This window comes from Triturus cristatus, chromosome 11 (genome assembly GCF_964204655.1).
Source record: "Triturus cristatus chromosome 11, aTriCri1.1, whole genome shotgun sequence".
Taxonomy (NCBI): Eukaryota; Metazoa; Chordata; class Amphibia; order Caudata; family Salamandridae; genus Triturus; species Triturus cristatus.
Genome location: NC_140594.1, coordinates 1,159,855,246 through 1,159,877,110, shown reverse-complemented (window position 1 = coordinate 1,159,877,110; position 21,865 = coordinate 1,159,855,246). Strand labels below are relative to the sequence as shown.

At 53.0% G+C, this 21,865-nt stretch overlaps 1 protein-coding gene across 2 annotated transcripts in view; it reads right to left on the bottom strand.

Annotated features, from left to right (window-relative positions):
- Positions 1 to 21,865, bottom strand: part of LOC146788635 (putative cation-transporting ATPase 13A4) — a 348,080-nt gene that overhangs the window by 21,168 nt on the left and 305,047 nt on the right. The window lies entirely within an intron of this gene.

Sequence of the window (21,865 nt, the reverse complement as noted above, 5' to 3'; positions counted from 1 at the left end):
ATGCAGCATTGAAGACAAAGAAGGGGGTAAAGTGAAGGGGAAGCCGCCCCTTGAAAACCTGAGTTTGAGGGGGCAAGGGAACTCCCTTAAAAGCGAAAAAAGGGAAACAACAAGTTTCAAAAGCACAGCAGTCAATTGTGTTCTGTTTTTCCCATGCATTTGCAGTAATGAATTTACAGCGAATGGCACATTGGGAAATTGTGTCCATGAATGGCGTGTAATCACACAAAGTGGCATAATGGCAACATTTTGGGAGTTTTGAGTAAGAAGAATAACTAGAAATTATGTGAATTACACTAGCATGGTTTACATTCCGCCCAAATCTAGTGAAAAGATCTTTTGTCATCAAAGTGATCGAGTATAAAATCATGAGAGTAGATGTGAATAGATCACTGCCACCCAAACAAGTTTATACATTGGAAATTGCCATATGTTCTAGACCAAAGAAAGGAAGTTGTACAGGAATGGTTACATGAAGTGAAATTTTCACTGTGTAATAAAAGGGTTTGACTTTTAGCTGCACTCGAGGGCAGGACCAAACATTAATTTCAGACTCCGAAGAGTTGGGCTGTCTGGGAATATTCAACCCCACTTAGCACTCACGCCATCCAGCTCTTCACACTCTAATAACAGGCATCAAGTGCATAGACATTGATGCTAATCTCTTAACAAATAAGGCTTCCAAATAAAATGTGCACCTATACCTACTTACACTGCTGCATTTGAAAAATACCAAGCCCAAAAGATCCAACAAACAAGCAAGCTGGTACAATGCTGGCCTCAGAGAATCCAAGAGAGTTTGCAAACAGCTCGAAAAGAATTGGAGAACCACCCGAGCAACCACAACAAGAAACTTCTACAAGGCTGCACTTAGACACTATCACCATCAAGTAAAAGAGACCAAGAAAAAGGACCTGACCCTGAGAATCAAATCCAGCTCCAACAACTGCAAGGAGCCTTTCGCCACCGTTAATGAATTCACCAACACAACAGCCTCAACACAAACTATCAACCCTACACAAGAACTCTTTAACAACCTCTCCAAATTCTTCCATGAAAAAATCACCAAAAACGACAGCAACTTTGAATCTCAACTCCCCCATTGACATTCCCAACCTACTTACCGCAGCAACCATAGACTACCAACTGACAGCATGGAACCCACTATTTTTGCAGGACACTGCAGAAAAACTGAAGAAAGTCCACTCAGGGGCTCCCACAGACCCCTGCCCCCACCACATATACTAGCTGGGGAGAGGCACAATCAGTGCTGCATTTACTTCTATCATCCACACCTCCCTCAAGACAGCCACCTTCCCAGATAGCTGGAAACACGCAAAAGTCACTGCCCTCCTCAAAAAACCCTCAGCCAGTCCTGAAATACTCATTAATAGCTAAACTAATTGAGTAGGCCATAAACAGACAACTCTCCGACCACCGAGAATGCCACAAACTCCTGGACGATTCGCAATCAGGACTTTGAAACAACCACAGCACCGAAACAGCCCTCATTCCTTCTACAGATGGCACAAGCACCATCCTCGACTGCAGACAGACTGCCGCCCTCATCCTCCTCGACCTCTGTGCCTCTTTTGACACTGTCTCCCAAAACACACTCATTGCAGATTATAAACAGAGGCAATATAAGGACCACCATTCAAATGGATAGCTTCCCTCCTCTCCGTAAGAACACACATTAGGCTCTCTCCATTCACATTGGAATCCAAGGGATCATCACTCAGCCCCACACTTTTCAACATGTACATGACTCCTTTGGCTAACATCATCAGATCCCATGAAATCAACTTCATCTCCTACACAGACGACACCCAGCTCATTTTTTCCCTCTCAGATGACACCAACCGACCACGTAGACAAACTTCAAACAGTGTATGAACAGTGTGGCCAATTGGATGAAACAAAACTGCCTCAAGCTCAACATTGACAAAACGGAAGTGCTGATCTTTGGGAATGACAGCTCACCTTGGGACTCCACCTGGTGGCCTGCCAATCTTGGACCCACACCCACCCCAAATGACCATGCTAGGCAGCTAAGCCTCATCCTGGACATCAACCTCACCATGAAGGGGTATCCAGCCTGCAGCTTTGTCCCACCAAGGTGCCGATTCCGATCCGTTAAAAAAATTTACCGTCCGACTCGTATCCGTATTTTTTTACGTACGAATCGTACAAGTCCCGTACAAACAGCGAAGTCGATTCGTACGTGAAAAATACATACGAATGACCTCGGGAAAAGTCTACGAGACGGCCCCGGACAGTTTTACGTACGAGTCGTAAAACTGAAGTCCGAGCGCACAAGTCCGATCCGTACCGGCGTCTCGAATACACAAGCGTATGGAAAACGTCCCGTACGGAGCGAACTTTGCACGACCCCTACCCCGGGTACACTTGTGCCCGGGGTATGAGTCGTACGGCCCCCCCCACCCCACCTACGCATGTCCGCGCCGTACCCCCCACCCCAGCACCCTCGTATGTACGTGCCGTACCCCCCACCCCAGCACCCGCGCATGTTCGCGCTGTACCCCCACCCCAGCACCCGCGTATGTACACGCCGTACCCCAGCACCCGCGTATGTACGCGCCGTACCCCCCAGCCCAGCACCCGCGTATGTTCACGCCGTACCCCCCCCACCCCAGCACCCGCGTATGTACGCGCCGTACCCCAGCACCTGTGTATGTATGCGCCGTACCCCCCACCCCAGCACCCGCGTATGTACGCGCTGTACCCCCAGCCCAGCACCCGCGTATGTACGTGCCGTACCACCCACCCCAGCACCCGCATATGTACGCCCCGTACCCCCCACCCCATCCCCGTACTCGGACGCACCGTACCCCAACACCGTACCCCAGCATCGCGTATGTACGAATCGTACAACACCATTGCATATGTGATCACTGTACAACAACATAGCGTCTGTACGCACATTACATACGCGAAAATGACTCGTACTGAACCAGGACACTGTAAAACAGCACAAGGACCGTCAATTCGACTCACACAACACCACAAAACACGTCTACAGGTCAAAAACATCTAAAAGACTGACCTGGCACATCCAAACAGGCACTCAGAGGCCCAAACTCACAACCACCTCTTATAACACACCCACCAAAAGTTCAAACCCAGCCACACCCACAAATGGACCTATAAAAAGGGCCCACACTCACAAACCATGAGCCTTTGCAACAGACCCACTGCTGACAGACATCACACACAAACAACTGCACCCATACACCTTAACTTACACACCTTCACACAACCTCCTTCACACATACCTCCTCTACACATACACACACACCTACACATTCACACCCACACACCCACAACGATCCACACCCACACCCCACACCATGCCCACAGACAAGAATCCAAAGTTCACAAGGGAGGAGCTGAACATCCTTGTCAACGAAGTCATCAGAGTCGAGCCACAGCTCTTTGGAACATTGGTCAGACAGACCAGCATAGCCGAAAAAACAGGCCTGTGGCAGTGGATCGTCGATCGGGTGAATGCTGTTGCGCCCATCAGAAGGACCAGGAATGAATGCCAAGCCAGGTGGTACGATCTGCAGAGGGCAGTCAAGCGCAAAATGAACGAGGACTACGCCCAGAGTAACATCACAGGAGGTGGGCTGCCCCGCAGATCGGTACATTACCATCCCTGGGAGGAGAAGGTGATGGCCCTGCTTCTGCCGGTGGGAGTACACTAGGCCTGGGCGAAAATTTCGTTCCGTTCGCGGAAATTGCGATAATTTGACATTTTCGCGTTCCGTGGAGAGCGCGACAATGTCAAAATTTCCGGTTTCCGCAGCTTGGCGATAATTTGTTTCTTGCTCGCGCTGTAAAATAATACATTCTCACGCGCGCGCGATCGCCTTACCTGAATCCCTGCGTTCGCCGACAAGTTTTCTTGATCCGGTCGCGTTCTCCATGAGATGTTGTATTGTTATAGCCATTTGCGCTGTCTCGCGACAGTTCGCGCCCGCAGTGACGTCATGCGTCGCGCGATCACGTCTTTCTTCTCACGATCATGCACCGCGAGAAGAGTGAAAACAAGATGGCCGCGCCCGCAAGCAACCGCATGGGTAAGTTGGCGAGCCGCGAACACGCAGAAAATACCGCGAACGGGCGGGAAAAAAACTTCCGCATCTTCGCGATATTTCCGCGTGTTTGCGGAGATTTTAAACATTTTCGCGATAATTTGCGAAAGTCGCTTTCGCAAATTCCGCCCACCCCTAGAGTACACGGAGTCGAAGGAGTTCGAGAGCCTGGTGAGTACACAAACAACTTACGTAACATGGGGGGAATGGCATCCACACCCCAACTACAACAAATGCACTCACCTACCCCCAAGCCCTCGCCGGACACAACCACACCACATAAACAACGCTCAGGCCACTAACATGAGTATGCCCCATTCACAAAGCAAGGCCATGCCATGTCCCAGCCTACACAAACCACAAACGCAAGACAGGATGTCCGGGATGCTGGGAGGTTGGGGATCACTAAACATATTGTACAACTCAGAAACAGACACCATTGCCCTCAGCCCATATGGCCCAGGTACATACCCATGCACCATGCTCAATGCACAGGGACTGGCAAAGTACTGACAAGGTAGTTGACACTTGGCCCTGCTGTAGGCAGCACAAGGCCCTCCTGTGACAACTGCAAACTCGAACACAAACACAACAAGCTCAGACATCTAGGACAGGAACTCACACTCAGTATGCACCATGGGGGGACAGATACATCACCTGGGAGACCCACTGCCAAATCACACCACACCCACCAGCAGGCACCATCAAACAATCAACAATCGATCAGGGCACTTGTAAGGCGTGCTACTTACCTCTCAAGGTCTCAAGGTGCTGAGGGGGGGGGGGGGGGGGTTCCATCACAGCTCAAAGAGCCAGGTCTTGAGGAGTCTACTGAAGGCAAGTAGGTCTTGGGTCAGTCGTAGGTGGGTTGGGAGGGTGTTCCAGGTCTTTGCGGCGAGGTAGGAGAAGGATCTGCTGCAGGCGGGCGTACGTTGGATGCGGGGGACAGCTGCGAGGGCGAGGATGCCGGAGCGGAGCTGGCGGGTGGGGGTGTAGAAGTTGAGTCTGATGTGCAGGTAGGCTTGCCCTGCGGTGTGGAGTGAGGAGCTTAAAGGTGATCCTCTTGTCGATGTGGAGTGCAGGTCACTCCGGAGGGGGGTGATGTGGCTGTGGCGGGGGGCATTGACGATCAGTTGTGCGGAGGCCTTTCGGAAGCGTTGTAGCCGCCGTTGGTGTTTGGATGGGAGTCCTGCGTAGAGTGCATTGGCGTAGTCCAGTCAGCTGCTGACGAGTGCCTGTGTCACTGGTCTTCTTGTTTATGTCAGGATCCATCAGTAGATCCGGCGGAGCATGCGTAGGGTGTCATAGCAGGAGGAGGAGACGGCGTTGACATGCTTGGACATGGAGAGGGAGGATGCGAGGATCAATCCTAGGTTGCGTGTGTGTTTGGTGGGTGTCGGTGATTTCCCCAGAGCGATCGGCCACCAGGAGTCGTCCCAGGCTGAGGGTGTGGGTCCCCGGATGAGGACCTCCGTCTTGTCCGAGTTATGTTTCAGATGGCCGCTCCGCATCCAGTCGGCGATGGCCCTCAGACCCTTGTGGATGTTGGTTTTGGCGGTGTGAGGGTCCTTGGTGAGGGAGAGGATGAGCTGGGTGTCATCGGCGTAGGAGATGGTTTAGAGGTTGTGGTGGCGGGCCACTTGTGTGAGGGGGGGCCATGTGGATGTTGAACAGCGTCGGGCTGAGGGATGATCACTCACCCCTTACACAAGCACACACCCCTGGGGCAGCAAATGGAGTAACCCACTCTCACAATGGACATGTGACACAACAAGATCAAGCCACAGCAAATAAAGCATCCAAGCCCAAATTCGACATGTCAAACACCCTGGAGACCTTTTCAATCAGTCCCCTGCAACATACCCATCCACAAGTGAACATTGATGTGAATGCTAGGCACATACAACTACCTGGAGGAACTGTGGCAAATAGAATATGTATGAAACATGGATGTCGCATTAAACAGCATTAACATTGTCTCTCTCTCACACAGGGCAACGTCACGGATCGCCCCCCAACAATGGGGGGGGGAGTACCACAGTCCCAGGCTCGGGAGGAACCTGATCCCACCGGCAGCGACACCTCACAACACTCCGTGGATGACCCCAACCCACCTGGCCCCTCTGGTGTCCAAGCCCCTGCAGCACCTGCCTCAGGTACATCTGTGCCAACCACCAACCCCATTACTGCCACATCCCAGGAGACACCCAGGAGCCCTGCCCACACTGAACAACTGAGCCAGTCTGACCTGGAGGGACAAGGTTCGCCGGTGTTAGACCTGGCACCTTGGCGTGAGTTTCCCTTCCACTTTTTGGTGGTGTGCCTCGATTGTTTTGCTGGTGTTGTCCGCTCAGGGCACCGCGCCACGGCTAATCCGTGCCGCAGTGCAAGTGCTCCCTAGGTAAAGTGTACCTGAAATTGATGTTCATGATTGGTTTATTGGATTCACTGTCAGTCCCCAGTAAAATGCACCAGGGGTGCCAGGGCTTGTGAATGCCAATGCTGCTGGTGGGCTTGCAGCGCTGGTTGCGCCACCCACGGAAGCGGCCTTGTAAAGTGTGTCTAGGGTCTGCCACCGCAGACCCTGTGCGCGGTCCGGGACCGTCGCGCTGACTGCGCAAGTGCCCCCACTTGCCAGTCCCTAAACCTTCCCTTACCTACATATTAGCCACCCCTCTGGTAGGCCCAAGGGCAGGGTGCATTGTAGGCATAAGGTAGGACATGCCCTGATGTGTGTGGCCTGTCTTAGTAGTGAATTACAGCCATTTTCGTTCTTCACTATTGAAGGCTACCTGCTCTCCATAGGCCAGAATGGGCTGCTGGAGTCACTACACGCTGTGACCCCAGTGGACTCAGAGAGCATGGTAGAGTGTCAAGTTTATTATCCCTGAACTCAGGATAATAAAATACTTCTTGTAGTCAAGTTTATTTTAATATCCTGGGTTTGTAAATACTACTTTTAGAAAGTTAGTATTTACTGACCTGACCATCTCAGTCCGCCTCTGCTGGGTGTGTGTGTGTTCTGCCTAGCAACAGTAAGGAGCAGGGTGGGGGGATCCCCAGAGACAGGTTGGCTGCCAGGTGGTGGGTAGAGAAGTGACACCTGGATGGGTGGGAGGAGTACACCTTGACTCTTGAATAGCCCTGTGCTCTGCCACCACAAAGCCGGCGCCGCCCCCTGTGGGGCGGCTGATGTCTCTGCCCTGCTGCTGAAAGGAAAGAGCAGAGTCACCATAACAAAGTGCTCCAGAACTGGACTGAGCCAGGCCTAGGCCCCCTGGCGCTAAAGAACAAAAGAATCATGGTATAAAAGTAGGAGCCTGGCTCCTAAGAAATCAGAATCCTGTTTACCACAAAGAACCTCTGCCCAACTAGAAGGAGAAGAAGACGCTGGAGGAGCTGGCCTGCTGCTTGCCTTGCTGAGAAAGGAGAGGAAGAGACTTACTGAAAAGACTTTGCTACTTTGTGCTTGAACATTCTCCAAGGGCTTGATCTGAGCTTGCCCCCTGAACTGAACCCCAGGACCAGTGGGTTCTCTGTGCTTCTTGCTCATCCTCCAATTCGAGCCGTGTGGGCATCCCGCTGGAAAAGAGACTGCGCCCCTCATCGCCCCTCCTAGGGCCGTGACACTCAGAAGCTCGCCTGCCTCCAACCCGTGAGAGCCCCGCTCCGTCCCGAGCCGCTCTCTGTTCCCGGGCCAGGCCGCCTGCATCCCTGTCACCGCCTGGTACGGGAGCGCGCTGACCGCGCTATCACCCCTCCCGCCGGAAGCCGTCCGACGACTGTGATCTACGCCGGGTCATCCAGCTGCACTAACCGTGCCCTGCGACCCCGCTTCGCTATCCCCGGACATCTCAGGCCGCGCCGCCCCCGCTGTGGAGACCCTCCTGCACCGCCGTGCTACAGGGTCGCTGGCCGTGCCTGCCTACGTGCCCACACCTGCTGATTGAGGACCCAAGAACACTTCCGAAGCTGAGAGTCGCACCGACCTGTGCTGACTCTCCACATCACGAAAGAAGTTCCAGTATCGGGCTCGGGGCCCGCAACGCCTTATTTCCCCGTTCGCAGGAGCCGATCGCTGTGAGTACTGGAACCACAAGTAACATTTGCAAGAGACTACGGAGTCTCCATTTGAAGCTACGAACAGAGAACATTTGCCTGCTTTACAACCTGGTGGCATAGCGAAAACGTTATTGGTCTTGTGATAAGTCTGCTGAGATATATATACCTTATTTTTACATAAAGAATCGTATTTTTATATATATCCAAGTCTGGTGTCCGTTTCTGGGGGGATTGATGTATTTACTGTGTGTATGATTGTAAGTGCTTAACCAACAACGCCTGAGGAATCGCCTTGGCTGCTCACGCCACGCACCTAGAGGGTGAGCAAGGGTCATTCGCGAGGGGTTATCCTGCGCCCTGACGTGGAGGAGAGGGTTCCTGCTTGACACAAGGGCAACCTTGCGCCAACCAGAGATCCCCGACTCTAACATTGTTGGCAGCGGGTGGGATTTCGGATTTGCACTTGTAATCTGCATACAGTGAATTATTAATCACCAGATAGTGAGAGCAGACCAAATAACGCAGCCACAGGTTTTTAATTGTTGAACTTTGTTGAGACATCTACCATTACTGCAACCATGCCTGGCTCACTCTCTGCTGGAAGAGCGCTCTCCGTGATTTCTGGAATAGATGAGGTGGATTGGGAGAGACTGGAAGGTTACACAACGGAGCAATTGAAAGGCTACAGTGTAAAATTCAGAGTTCCCCATGCTGGATTCAGGAAGAAGAACCAGTATCTCAAGGCGCTGAGAGCCTGGAAGGAGTCACGAGACCCACGGAATGCGGGGGACATCGTTCCACCCGACAACCTTGAGGAGCCCAGCAGAGTCCGGTCGCCAGAGGAGCTGGCAGACAGGGCAGCCGACAGGGCGCATGCAATGGAGATGGCAAAGTTGGCAGGACAAATGGAAATGGAAAAGCAGAAGTTGGCCCTGGAGGCACAACAACGCCAAATGGATCATGATATAAGATTGAAGGAGTTGGAGCTGAAGGCGCAAAGTTTGGACACCGCTCCTTCTGGTGGCAGCACTCCACCAGCGCAGGTAGAGTCCAAGGTGTACATCCCCAAAGATGTAGTAAAGGAGTATTTTAGAAAGGATGACATAGGGCAGTGGTTTAGAGCCTACGAGGTGGCCATGTCCTCACACCGGGTCCCTGAGAAAGACTGGGGAGCGGGGTTGTGGGGAAGGTTCCTTGCGGAAGGGCGGGACACACTGTTAGATTTGCCCTTAGAAGTCCAGACCTCATACCCCCATATGAAGGAAGCTTTAATGACCAGGTATGGGTTAACTCCTGAGCTATATAGACAGAGGTTCAGGGAGACCAAGAAGATCCCTGAGAGTACTTATGTGGAATATGTGACCTTTTTCTGCAGAGCGCTGGATGGTTGGGTGAAGGGTAGCAAAGTGAATGATTATCAAGGGCTGCTTGATTTAATTGCATGGGAGCACTTGTCCAGTCAATGTTTTCCTGAGCTACGCCAGCACCTGATAGATAGCAAGCTGTCCAACCCGAGGAAGCTTGCTGAGGAGGCGGACCGCTGGCTCAGCACCAGGGTCCACAAGGGTCAAGTGGGAGACTCCGCCAAAGGTGGGCAGGGTCCCCAGCAGAAGAGTGGGGGGGACAAGGGTAAACAGAAGGGGTTCCAAAAAGGCCCCCAAAGTAATTCCCAAGGGACCCAGCAGAAGGGTTCTCAGCCTCCCCCACCCCCGCAGCAGAACGGGGCCCCGACAGGTAGACCTGTTCCAAAGGGGCCCTTCAATTGTTATAGGTGTGGTGACCCGGGTCACATTGCCTCTGATCCTAAGTGTCGCCTGTTTGGTAAGACCGCACCCACTGGTGCTCCACCCCGGCAAGTAGCTAGTGTTAACTTTGGGGAGGAGGTAGCAGTCCAGGAGGGTGGGGGTCCCGGGCAGATGACCCTAGTCTCGCTAGGAGACAGTGAGATGGTCCCTGTAACCTACCTGCCCTCTAACACTAAGAAATATGGGCAGGTGGTGACCATCAATGGAAAGAAGGTTGAGGCTCTTAGAGATACGGGAGCCAGCGTGACCTCGGTGAGGCAACACCTGGTGTCTCAAGAGCAAATTGTACCCAATGCCTACTGCAGGGTTGTCAATGCTGACAACGTAGAGAGTCGTTGTCCAATGGCTCAAGTTCCCTTTGAGTGGGGGGAGGTCTCTGGTACTCTACAAGTCGCTGTGAGAACTGACATGCCTGTAGACTGTCTGCTAGGGAACGACCTGGAGAGTTCCCCTTGGGAAAAGGTGGAGAAGACCACGCATCTGAGGATGGTGGGTCTACCCGACTGGGCGTGCGTGACCACCCGGTCCATGGCAGCCAGTAGGGGTGTTGAGAGGGTCCTGGAGCCTGAGGGAGAGGTCCAGGAACCGGCCTTAGGGAGAAGGCGCAGGAGGCGCGGGAAACCGGCCCCCGAAGTTCCCACGGCCCAGGAGGAAGTAGACCCTGAGGGGGATGCTCTGGAGCCTACCGGGGAACAGATTGCCGAACTGGGAGATCTGCCTGAGCTGACCCATTGGCAGCAAGAAGGAGGTCCCTCCAGGGAGGAATTCTGCAGGGAGCAGAAAGAATGCCCTTCTCTCGTGGGTATGCGGCAACAGGCTGCAGACCAGGCCAATGGTGTTCAGGCCAAAACACACTACGTGTACTGGGAGAGTGACCTCCTGTATTCCGAGCCTAAGGCTGCTGAACCTGGGTCAGCCCGTGTGCTGGTGGTACCCCAGAAGTTCAGAACCTTCCTACTGGGGCTGGCTCACGATGTGCCGTTAGCAGGACATTTGGGGATGGACAAGACCTATGACAGGCTTGTCACCCACTTTTACTGGCCCCAAATGCATAAGAATTCAGATTCCTACTGCAGAACCTGTCAGACTTGCCAGGCAAGTGGTAAGAGCGGAGGGAAGCATAAGGCTCCTCTGCAACCTTTCCCTGTGGTCGGTACGCCATTCCAACGAGTGGGTATTGATATTGTGGGGCCTCTGGACCCCAAGACAGCCCTGGGCAACAGGTTCATCCTGGTCTTGGTGGACCATGCCACCCGGTACCCTGAAGCCATCCCTCTGAGGACAGTGACGGCCCCCGTGGTGGGACGGGCACTGATGGGGATTTTCTCCCGAGTGGGATTCCCTCTAGAGGTGGTGAGCGACAGGGGGACCAATTTCATATCCACATATATGAAATCCCTGTGGAAGGAGTGTGGGGTAACTTACAAGTTCACCACTCCTTACCACCCCCAAGGAAATGGGTTGGTTGAGAGATTCAACCGAACCCTCAAAGGCATGATCATGGGCCTGGACGGTCCAATGAGGCGTAAGTGGGACGTCCTCTTGCCATGCCTGCTCTTCGCTTACCGAGAGGTGCCGCAGAAGTCTCTAGGGTTCACCCCCTTTGAGCTTCTGTATGGTCACCCGGTAAGAGGACCTCTGAGTTTGGTAAAGGAAGGCTGGGAGCAATCTCCCAGGAAACCTCCCCAGAATGTATATAGTTACATGCTGGCCTTCCGAAACCAGACTCGGCGTTTCAGGCAACTTGCTGAGGCAAATCTGGAAGCCAGCCAGGAGGAGATGAAGCGGTGGTACGACCGGAATGCCACTCTGGTAGAGCTTCAACCTGGACAAAAGGTGTGGGTCTTGGCCCCAGTGGAGCCTTGTGCACTTCAGGATAAGTGGACAGGTCCATTTGAGGTTGTGGAGCGCAAAAGTCCTATCACCTACTTGGTGGACATGCAGACTCCCAGGAACCCTTTGAGGGTCCTACATGTTAACCGCCTTAAGCCCCACTTAGAGAGGACCGAAGTGGGCATGCTGCTGGCCACTGATGATGGAATGGAAGAGGAGACCGAGCCTCTTCCTGACCTCTTAGTGGCCTCTGAGAAAGATGGGGCAGTGGATGGAGTTAACCTCTCACCCACCCTGACGCCCGAACAACAGGAAGATTGCCGCCACTTGCTGGGACAGTTTTCCGACCGATTCTCCCTGGTTCCTGGTGTCACAGATTGGTGCGTCCATGATGTGGACACAGGAGACAGCTTACCTGTGAAGCACAAGGCTTACAGGGTAACTGACAGGGTCAGAGCTTGCATTAAGGAGGAGGTCTCCAAGATGCTTGCGCTAGGGGTGGTTGAGTCCTCCAGCAGTCCTTGGTCCAGCCCCGTGGTCTTGGTCCCCAAAGCTGCTGCGCCGGGAGCCACACCTGAACTCCGGTTCTGTGTGGACTACAGAGGACTCAATTCAGTAACGAAGACTGACGCGCACCCCATCCCCAGAGCTGATGAGCTCATTGATCGGCTGGGGGCTGCCCGGTTCCTCAGCACGTTTGATTTAACGTCTGGGTACTGGCAGATCGCCTTGACCGATGGGGCCAAAGAAAGGTCAGCATTCTCTACTCCAGATGGGCACTTCCAGTTCCGAGTCATGCCGTTTGGAATGAAGAATGCCCCTGCATCCTTTCAGAGGTTGGTCAACCAGGTACTGGTTGGGCTGGATGCGTTCAGTGCCGCCTACCTGGATGACATCGCAGTGTTCAGGGCCACCTGGCCCGAACACCTGCGCCACCTCTGGGAAGTGTTGATGGCTCTGCGCCGAGCAGGCCTCACGATCAAGGCAAGCAAGTGTCAGATCGGGCAGGGTTCCGTGGTGTACTTGGGACACCAAGTGGGGAGTGGCAAGGTGGCACCCTTGCAACCCAAAATCGAGACCATCCTGGCTTGGGAACCCCCCAAGACGCAGACCGCAGTGAGGGCCTTCCTGGGGCTCACTGGGTACTACAGGAGGTTTGTCAAGGGCTATGGAACGATCGTTGCCCCCTTGACAGAGCTGACTTCCAAGAAGCAGCCCAGGAACGTGATTTGGACTGACACCTGTCAGAAAGCTTTCGACACCCTGAAGACTGCCATGTGCACGGCGCCCGTGCTCTTGGCCCCTGACTTCTCCAAGGAATTCCTAGTACAGACAGACGCTTCAGAGCATGGTGTAGGGGCTGTTCTCTCACAGATGACTGAGGAGGGCTGGGACCAACCCGTAGCCTTCATCAGTAGGAGGTTACTTCCACGGGAAAGTAGGTGGAGTGCGATTGAGCGAGAAGCATTTGCTGTGGTCTGGGCGCTGAAGAAGCTAAGACCCTACTTGTTTGGGTCTCACTTCCGGGTTCAGACGGACCACAGGCCCCTCAGATGGTTGATGCAAATGAGGGGTGAAAACCCAAAGCTGTTGAGGTGGTCCATCTCCCTACAGGGTATGGACTTTACGGTGGAACACCGTCCTGGTACAGATCACGCCAACGCTGACGGTCTGTCCAGGTATTTCCGCCTTAGTGACGAGGAACCCCCTGGGCAAGGGTAGTTCTCCCCACATTTCAGCTGGAGGGGACACGTGTTAGACCTGGCACCTTGGCGTGAGTTTCCCTTCCACTTTTTGGTGGTGTGCCTCGATTGTTTTGCTGGTGTTGTCCGCTCAGGGCACCGCGCCACGGCTAATCCGTGCCGCAGTGCAAGTGCTCCCTAGGTAAAGTGTACCTGAAATTGATGTTCATGATTGGTTTATTGGATTCACTGTCAGTCCCCAGTAAAATGCACCAGGGGTGCCAGGGCTTGTGAATGCCAATGCTGCTGGTGGGCTTGCAGCGCTGGTTGCGCCACCCACGGAAGCGGCCTTGTAAAGTGTGTCTAGGGTCTGCCACCGCAGACCCTGTGCGCGGTCCGGGACCGTCGCGCTGACTGCGCAAGTGCCCCCACTTGCCAGTCCCTAAACCTTCCCTTACCTACATATTAGCCACCCCTCTGGTAGGCCCAAGGGCAGGGTGCATTGTAGGCATAAGGTAGGACATGCCCTGATGTGTGTGGCCTGTCTTAGTAGTGAATTACAGCCATTTTCGTTCTTCACTATTGAAGGCTACCTGCTCTCCATAGGCCAGAATGGGCTGCTGGAGTCACTACACGCTGTGACCCCAGTGGACTCAGAGAGCATGGTAGAGTGTCAAGTTTAGTATGCCTGAACTCAGGATAATAAAATACTTCTTGTAGTCAAGTTTATTTTAATATCCTGGGTTTGTAAATACTACTTTTAGAAAGTTAGTATTTACTGACCTGACCATCTCAGTCCGCCTCTGCTGGGTGTGTGTGTGTTCTGCCTAGCAACAGTAAGGAGCAGGGTGGGGGGATCCCCAGAGACAGGTTGGCTGCCAGGTGGTGGGTAGAGAAGTGACACCTGGATGGGTGGGAGGAGTACACCTTGACTCTTGAATAGCCCTGTGCTCTGCCACCACAAAGCCGGCGCCGCCCCCTGTGGGGCGGCTGATGTCTCTGCCCTGCTGCTGAAAGGAAAGAGCAGAGTCACCATAACAAAGTGCTCCAGAACTGGACTGAGCCAGGCCTAGGCCCCCTGGCGCTAAAGAACAAAAGAATCATGGTATAAAAGTAGGAGCCTGGCTCCTAAGAAATCAGAATCCTGTTTACCACAAAGAACCTCTGCCCAACTAGAAGGAGAAGAAGACGCTGGAGGAGCTGGCCTGCTGCTTGCCTTGCTGAGAAAGGAGAGGAAGAGACTTACTGAAAAGACTTTGCTACTTTGTGCTTGAACATTCTCCAAGGGCTTGATCTGAGCTTGCCCCCTGAACTGAACCCCAGGACCAGTGGGTTCTCTGTGCTTCTTGCTCATCCTCCAATTCGAGCCGTGTGGGCATCCCGCTGGAAAAGAGACTGCGCCCCTCATCGCCCCTCCTAGGGCCGTGACACTCAGAAGCTCGCCTGCCTCCAACCCGTGAGAGCCCCGCTCCGTCCCGAGCCGCTCTCTGTTCCCGGGCCAGGCCGCCTGCATCCCTGTCACCGCCTGCTACGGGAGCGCGCTGACCGCGGTATCACCCCTCCCGCCGGAAGCCGTACGACGCCTGTGATCTACGACGGGTCATCCAGCTGCACTAACCGTGCCCTGCGACCCCGCTTCGCTATCCCCGGACATCTCAGGCCGCGCCGCCCCCGCTGTGGAGACCCTCCTGCACCGCAGTGCTACAGGGTCGTTGGCCGCGCCTGCCTACGTGCCCAAACCTGCTGATTGAGGACCCAAGAACACTTCCGAAGCTGAGAGTCGCACCGACCTGTGCTGACTCTCCACATCACGAAAGAAGTTCCAGTATCGGGCTCGGGAACTGCAACGCCTTATTTCCCCGTTCGCAGGAGCCGATCGCTGTGAGTACTGGAACCACAAGTAACATTTGCAAGAGACTACGGAGTCTCCATTTGAAGCTACAAACAGAGAACATTTGCCTGCTTTACAACCTGGTGGCATAGCGAAAACGTTATTGGTCTTGTGATAAGTCTGCTGAGATATATATACCTTATTTTTACATAAAGAATCGTATTTTTATATATATCCAAGTCTGGTGTCCGTTTCTGGGGGGATTGATGTATTTACTGTGTGTATGATTGTAAGTGCTTAACCAACAACGCCTGAGGAATCGCCTTGGCTGCTCACGCCACGCACCTAGAGGGTGAGCAAGGGTCATTCGCGAGGGGTTATCCTGCGCCCTGACGTGGAGGAGAGGGTTCCTGCTTGACACAAGGGCAACCTTGCGCCAACCAGAGATCCCCGACTCTAACAGCCGGGCACCCAGGAGTAGGCAGACAACACCGACACTGCCATCCCTCAGGGGTCCCGTAGACCCGATGTGCCCACAACGGCAGGCCAGGCTCGTGTGGGCAGGGGTGGTGGGAGTGGAGGCAGCCGGAGGCGAGAACCTGACCAGACAGCTGAAGGGACGACCGGTATGTCACACGTACGCAACATCATGGCGGCATACCGGCGTGACATCAGGGCCATCAGTCAGGTAGTGGCGACCCTCACAGACATTAAGAATCAGCAGGCTGAGCAACACGCCAGTCAACAACAACACCAAGGACGGATGGAGGCAAGACTTGCTGAGCTCCTGGCGGTGCAAAGGGACATGAACCATTCACTCCGTCGGATCGCCGACAACATGGGCAACCCTCCCTGTGACACCAGGCGCAGACCAGCACCAGCCACAGGGAGGGAGGAGGAGGAGGAGGATTCATCCGACGGAGCGTCCCAAACATCGTCAAGGCCTGCATCTGAGGGTCCCCGGAGGTAGGTGGGTCGTCCACGGAAAAGACCGTGAGAGGAAGCGGACCATCCACATCTCCCAGGTCACCTGGCCTGGCACCTGGCCTTCATGCGCAACAGCAGCACATCATTGACTGACATTCTCTGCCACATGGACTTGCTGGTCATAGTCTTACCAATGATGACCAACACTGTGTTCTGGACTCTGATGACTTCAAATGCCAAGGATCCCATCTCCCCCTGTGAACTTTGGATTCTATGCACCCGGTAGAACACCTTATTTTTTCTACAAAAACACGCACCCCACCGACAATAAAACTATTTATTTGTCATGAGATGTTGCTGTCATTCTGCATTAGTCCACAACATACGTGTGTGTAAATGTCAAACTATGCCCGAGTGTTGAACTAACTCCAGCCATCCATACCCTGGGATCTGAGTCCGGTACAGGACACACATGGGTCACAATGTATCATCCGATACAGCCTGGGATCCCAATACTCACCCGTGATGGCCTCAAGCTGCTGAGGGGGGGCTTGAAATACTGTGCGGACACACCAATCAGGAAGAGGATGATGAAGGCCTATAGGTCATGGCTCATGTGGAGGTTCCCGGGGAGGGAGTCCCAGGTATGTTTGTCCAGGCGTGAGAAACATCTCCTTCATGCTGGAGTGTTGTGGATGTGAAGAATGGTGGCCAGGCCATGTTCGGATGCATATAGTTGGGCCAACGGGGTCTTGGATGACAGACGTACAAGGTTGATTTTGGGATATGGGGTTGTTGACTGCCTCCTGAGTGTGTGTGAGGAGTGTGAAGGTCATCCGGCAGCACACAGTGATCCCTTGCAGCTATCTCAGGTGGACGGTGATGTTGATGGGGTGCGGGATGTTGAAGCTGAGTTGTGCAGATGCACCCTGGATGTGGACAAGTTTCCCGTGAGTTTGGATGTACTTGCTCCATAGAGGGCGGGGCAGTAGTTGACACGGCTGGTGTCGTGGACCTGGGGGATGGTCTGTCTTTCCTTGGAGTGGATCTATCTGAGGATCATGTGCATCATGCAGAGGGTGTTGCAGCATGAGGTACAGATGCTGGTGATTTGCATGGCAAATGTGAGTGACAAATCCATGATGCACACCTATCTTGTGTGCGTGCCCAGTGGGTGCTTGTGTAGGGCCCCTGCAGGTGAGACACAAGGAGTTGAGCCAGCTTTAAGGGGACAATCCTCAGATGATTACCTCAGTCCTGTACAAGTCCAGCCTCAGGTGGCTGATGTTCAGCCATTCATCAACGGACCTCATGCCATCTTGAATGTTGGAACTGGCAATGGCTGCGTCTTTGGTGAGGCTGAGGAGCACCTGGGTGTCAATGGCATACGACATGATGTGGAGGTTGTGTGCGCATGTGACGGTGGAGAGGGGGGTCCTGGACACATTGAAGATTGACACACTGAGAGATGATCCCTCGGGCCATGTGCCAGATGACACCACTATACCACATGCTGAAGGCTTGAGTCCCACTCCCATGGCCTTGCTAGTGGAGGGAGCCTGTGTGGACCAGGAGGGACATGATCTGGTTGGTGTGACAGGGCCTGGAAGGCGGGGCAGTGCTGTCTAGCCAGTTGGAGTTGCACACTCAGCATGCAAAGGTGTTGTGTGTGCTGTTAGGGTATGCCTGAGAGCAGGCGGTAGAGATTTGGATAGACATTGCTTGGAGGGTGGCTACAACATCAGACTGTAGTGTGATGTGGGTCATGCAAGGACATGAGGGTCGTGCAATGTGCACGTTGCCTGTGTTGACGGTCCAGCCTTTGGCACCGCGTGGCTGCAACAGTGGCACAGACAAGATGATGACAGCCAAATGAATGGGTTGAGGGAGGCAGGGAGGAGCATCTTTGAGGCGTGAGTGTTGCCGACTCCCGCTACTTTGTGGGCCCTTGCTGCAGGGGCTTCAGCAGCAGGCGCCATGCCCTGGAAAGTATGCCAAGAGTTGCACACAAAGACAAGGATGTCAGAAAGGACAACTGCAACAGGCGTATGTAAAGGAAGGAGTGTCCGGTCACCCATGGCACACCCCGAGAGTATGGATGCACAATCACCAAAGATGACTGACACAGGATCAGGAAACAGAAGGCCGAGCTGCGCACAGGAGACACACCCTCAGCAGGTCTTGACGGCCCGTTGTGGGACCAACATGCCCAAATACATACACAACCATGGACTTCATGCACAATACAGATTTGAATCCATGAAGAACTGCATGCATGTTGCTAAACTACACATAGACTCATATGCACTATCTTTGACAACTATGCCAGAGATGCCACATGCAAAGTGGCAAGAGACCTGCATTGACAGAGATGAGGCACCTTGGAGTGTGAGGAACACCTTTATTACTCAGGCTCACACTAAGGGAAATGCATCTATATGAACAGACTCACAGGTCATTTGGGTGAACATGTGGGACCTACACTGGCCACCCCCTTCACAACACAGATGTTGTAAATCCAAAAGAACTGGCACACAAGTGAAGGAGGTGGGCCAAACACCCCCTGCTGCCTCACGGAGAGGCTGCAATTCCCCAGTGAGCCTCCTATGGGGATGTCCCACACTATGTCCACCCGTAGCATCCTGTATGTGTCTGAGTGAAGTTTTACACACATTGATGGCTTCCTCAGAATCCACAAACCATTACAGATGAGTGTCACGAAGGGTGACTATCAATTCATGGGAGTCATGCTACATGTCATGTGCCCCATGGTGAGTCGACATGTATGCATGGTAACACAACATGCACAGGAGCAGTCTCCACACATTCAAAACACGTAACACCCCCAAAATGCCTTGCTGCAATCCTTACCCAAAATGTCTTTTTAACATGTCCGTGCAGGGAACGCTGAATCAGCACACGTTGCAATACTCATGAGGAATATCAGGAGGCCAACGAAGACACGAGCAGACAACATGCAAGACCCTGGGGAAGACAGACACACAAGGAGACAGCAAAAATATTGTTATCCGCATGCATGATCATTTACTCTACATGAATAATGTTGTCATCATGCTAATTTATAATTTAGTGTCTCTGCTAAAATGTGTGGAATTACATCATCACTCGAGTGACACTTCAGAACACACCTCTAAGTCACTTAGCATACAGTCAGCTGGACACACACATTGCAACACCTGCCACACAATGCTCCAAGCGTGCACACTGAGACACAGTGACTTACCATCATGAGAAGAAGTTGCGTATGAGCTGACTCCGGATGTCCTCCTCCTCCTCCTCACTTGCCTCATGACCAAGCCCTTCATCCTCCACGGGTGGATGTTCCAGCTCCTCCGGATCCAGGATGAGTGCCACTGCCTTCTCCACTGCCATGTTGTGCAGCATGCAGCACACGATGAAGATGTTGCAGACCTTCACCGGTGCATATGGGAGAGACCCGCCTGTCTTGTGAAGGCACCGGAATCGGCTCTTCAGGAGGCCAAAAGTCCTCTCAATCACTCGCCTGGTCTGCCCGTGTGCATTATTATAACGGTGATCTGCAGCTGATCTTGGGTTCCGGAGAGGCGTCATCAGCCATGGCATGTTGGGATAGCCAGAGTCCCCTACTTGGAAACATCATGTGAAGAAGTGGGTCCGGAGATGCTGTAAGATACAAAGATACCGCAACACACAGGACAAACAGAGTATACCCACCAACAAGACATGCTCATTCGTTGTGCAGCCGCAGCATAATTTCTGGCACCCTGCTACGCCTCATGATGTAGGCATCGTGTGCTGACACTGGAAAACGTGCACAGACATGGGAAATCCGCATGTTAGCAAGACACACCACAAGGGCATTAATTGAGTGGTAATGTTTCCGGTTGCGATAGGCTACCTCCTGTGCCTGTGGTGGTACCAAAGCCACATGTGTCCCATCAATGGACCCAATTACATGGGGCATCCCTCCCAGGGCATAGAAATCACCCTTGACACCTGTCAACTGCTCAGGAGTCGGAAAATGGATGAATTCAACCAGGTGCTCCAACATGGCTTCTAAAACATCATGCAGGACACGGCAGAACATCGTCTGGGACATGCCACCGACATCAGCTATGGTGAATTGAAATGTACCGGTGACAAAAAAATGTAGGGCTGCCATCACCTTCATCTTGGGGGTCAGCGCTGTAGGATACCTGTGTCGCGGTTGGAGGTGTGGTGCCAGCCTGTTTGTCAGGTCCTCAATCAACTGTTGAGTGAATCTGTAACGGTGTATGCAGTCACGTTCCCTCATGGCACCCAAGTCTGGCATTGGTCGGGGGACAGGCGGTGCCCTGCAGAAAATTGGAATGAATAACGAAGAGTGAGAACATAACAACATCAATGTCAATGAAGTGAGCACATGCTCAACTGCTAATACACATCTGCTTAATACAGAGACTGGTCTGTGCAATACATCCAGGACACGTATGCCAGCCAGGTGATACTCCTACGAAAAGCCAGATACAACCGTTGATTGGCAAGTCTACATGACATGCCCTGAAACGACCTGTGAGCCACTGTAAGTGAACAGCCAGAGACATCACAGGAGTGACATACATCCACGTATCTGCATTTGAAGGATGTCATCTCATACAGACAGCTGACGGCAAGCTAAACGCACAGGTCACATGGAAGGTCAAATGTACAGATCACACACATTGCGATGAAGGGGTACACGGGAAAAATGAAAACACAGACATTGAGACAACGCAGATATGTCCTCATGTCTAAATCCAATGTTCAATGCATACAGACACACGTTACGTGGGATTCCACATGTGGCATGGTGTGTGTAGATGTGTGCCATGCCCATCTACACACCGTCACATGTTGGATGCAGCAACAGCAGATGCAGTTGACGGGACACCATCTGCCAGCTCATGGGAACACATGACACACACATGACAGTCACATCGTGGCACGCTGGTCGTTCAATGTCAGTTCTTAGTGTCCCTGTCCCTGGCATCAGGCGACAGTTGTGGGTGTTGGTGACTGTGCCATACCAGTGATCCTGTGCTTGACACGTTTGGACTACATGCACACATGTGCAAAGTGTGATGGGGAAGTGTGCCACATAGTGCCACATCACACATGACATGTGTACACAGGTCATCACACATCTATTGTACTCAAACATGAGGAGACATGTGCAATATCAGTGCCTGACACACCTAGGCCCTGCACATGAAGGACATTAATGACAATGACTTGATGTACAGCCTTGTGCGAGTCTGACACCTCCATGGCTTTCGTGTGCACCCCCTATCACCAGTGTAAGCATGTGAAACGCACCGTACACACACTCTGGGGGCGTGTGTACGGTCCGTATCACTATAGTACTGTTGCTGTAGGAGCACGTGTGTTACGGGACGTACACACATACGTGTACTGCCTTAGCACACGTACGTGTACAACTAGTGTGTACACGTACGTGTACTACCTCAGTACACGTACGTGTACGCACTAGTTGTACACGTACATGTACTGAGGTCGTACACATACGTGTACTACCAGTGCCTACAACAGTAAGTGTACACGTACTGTTGTAGGCACTGGTAGTACACG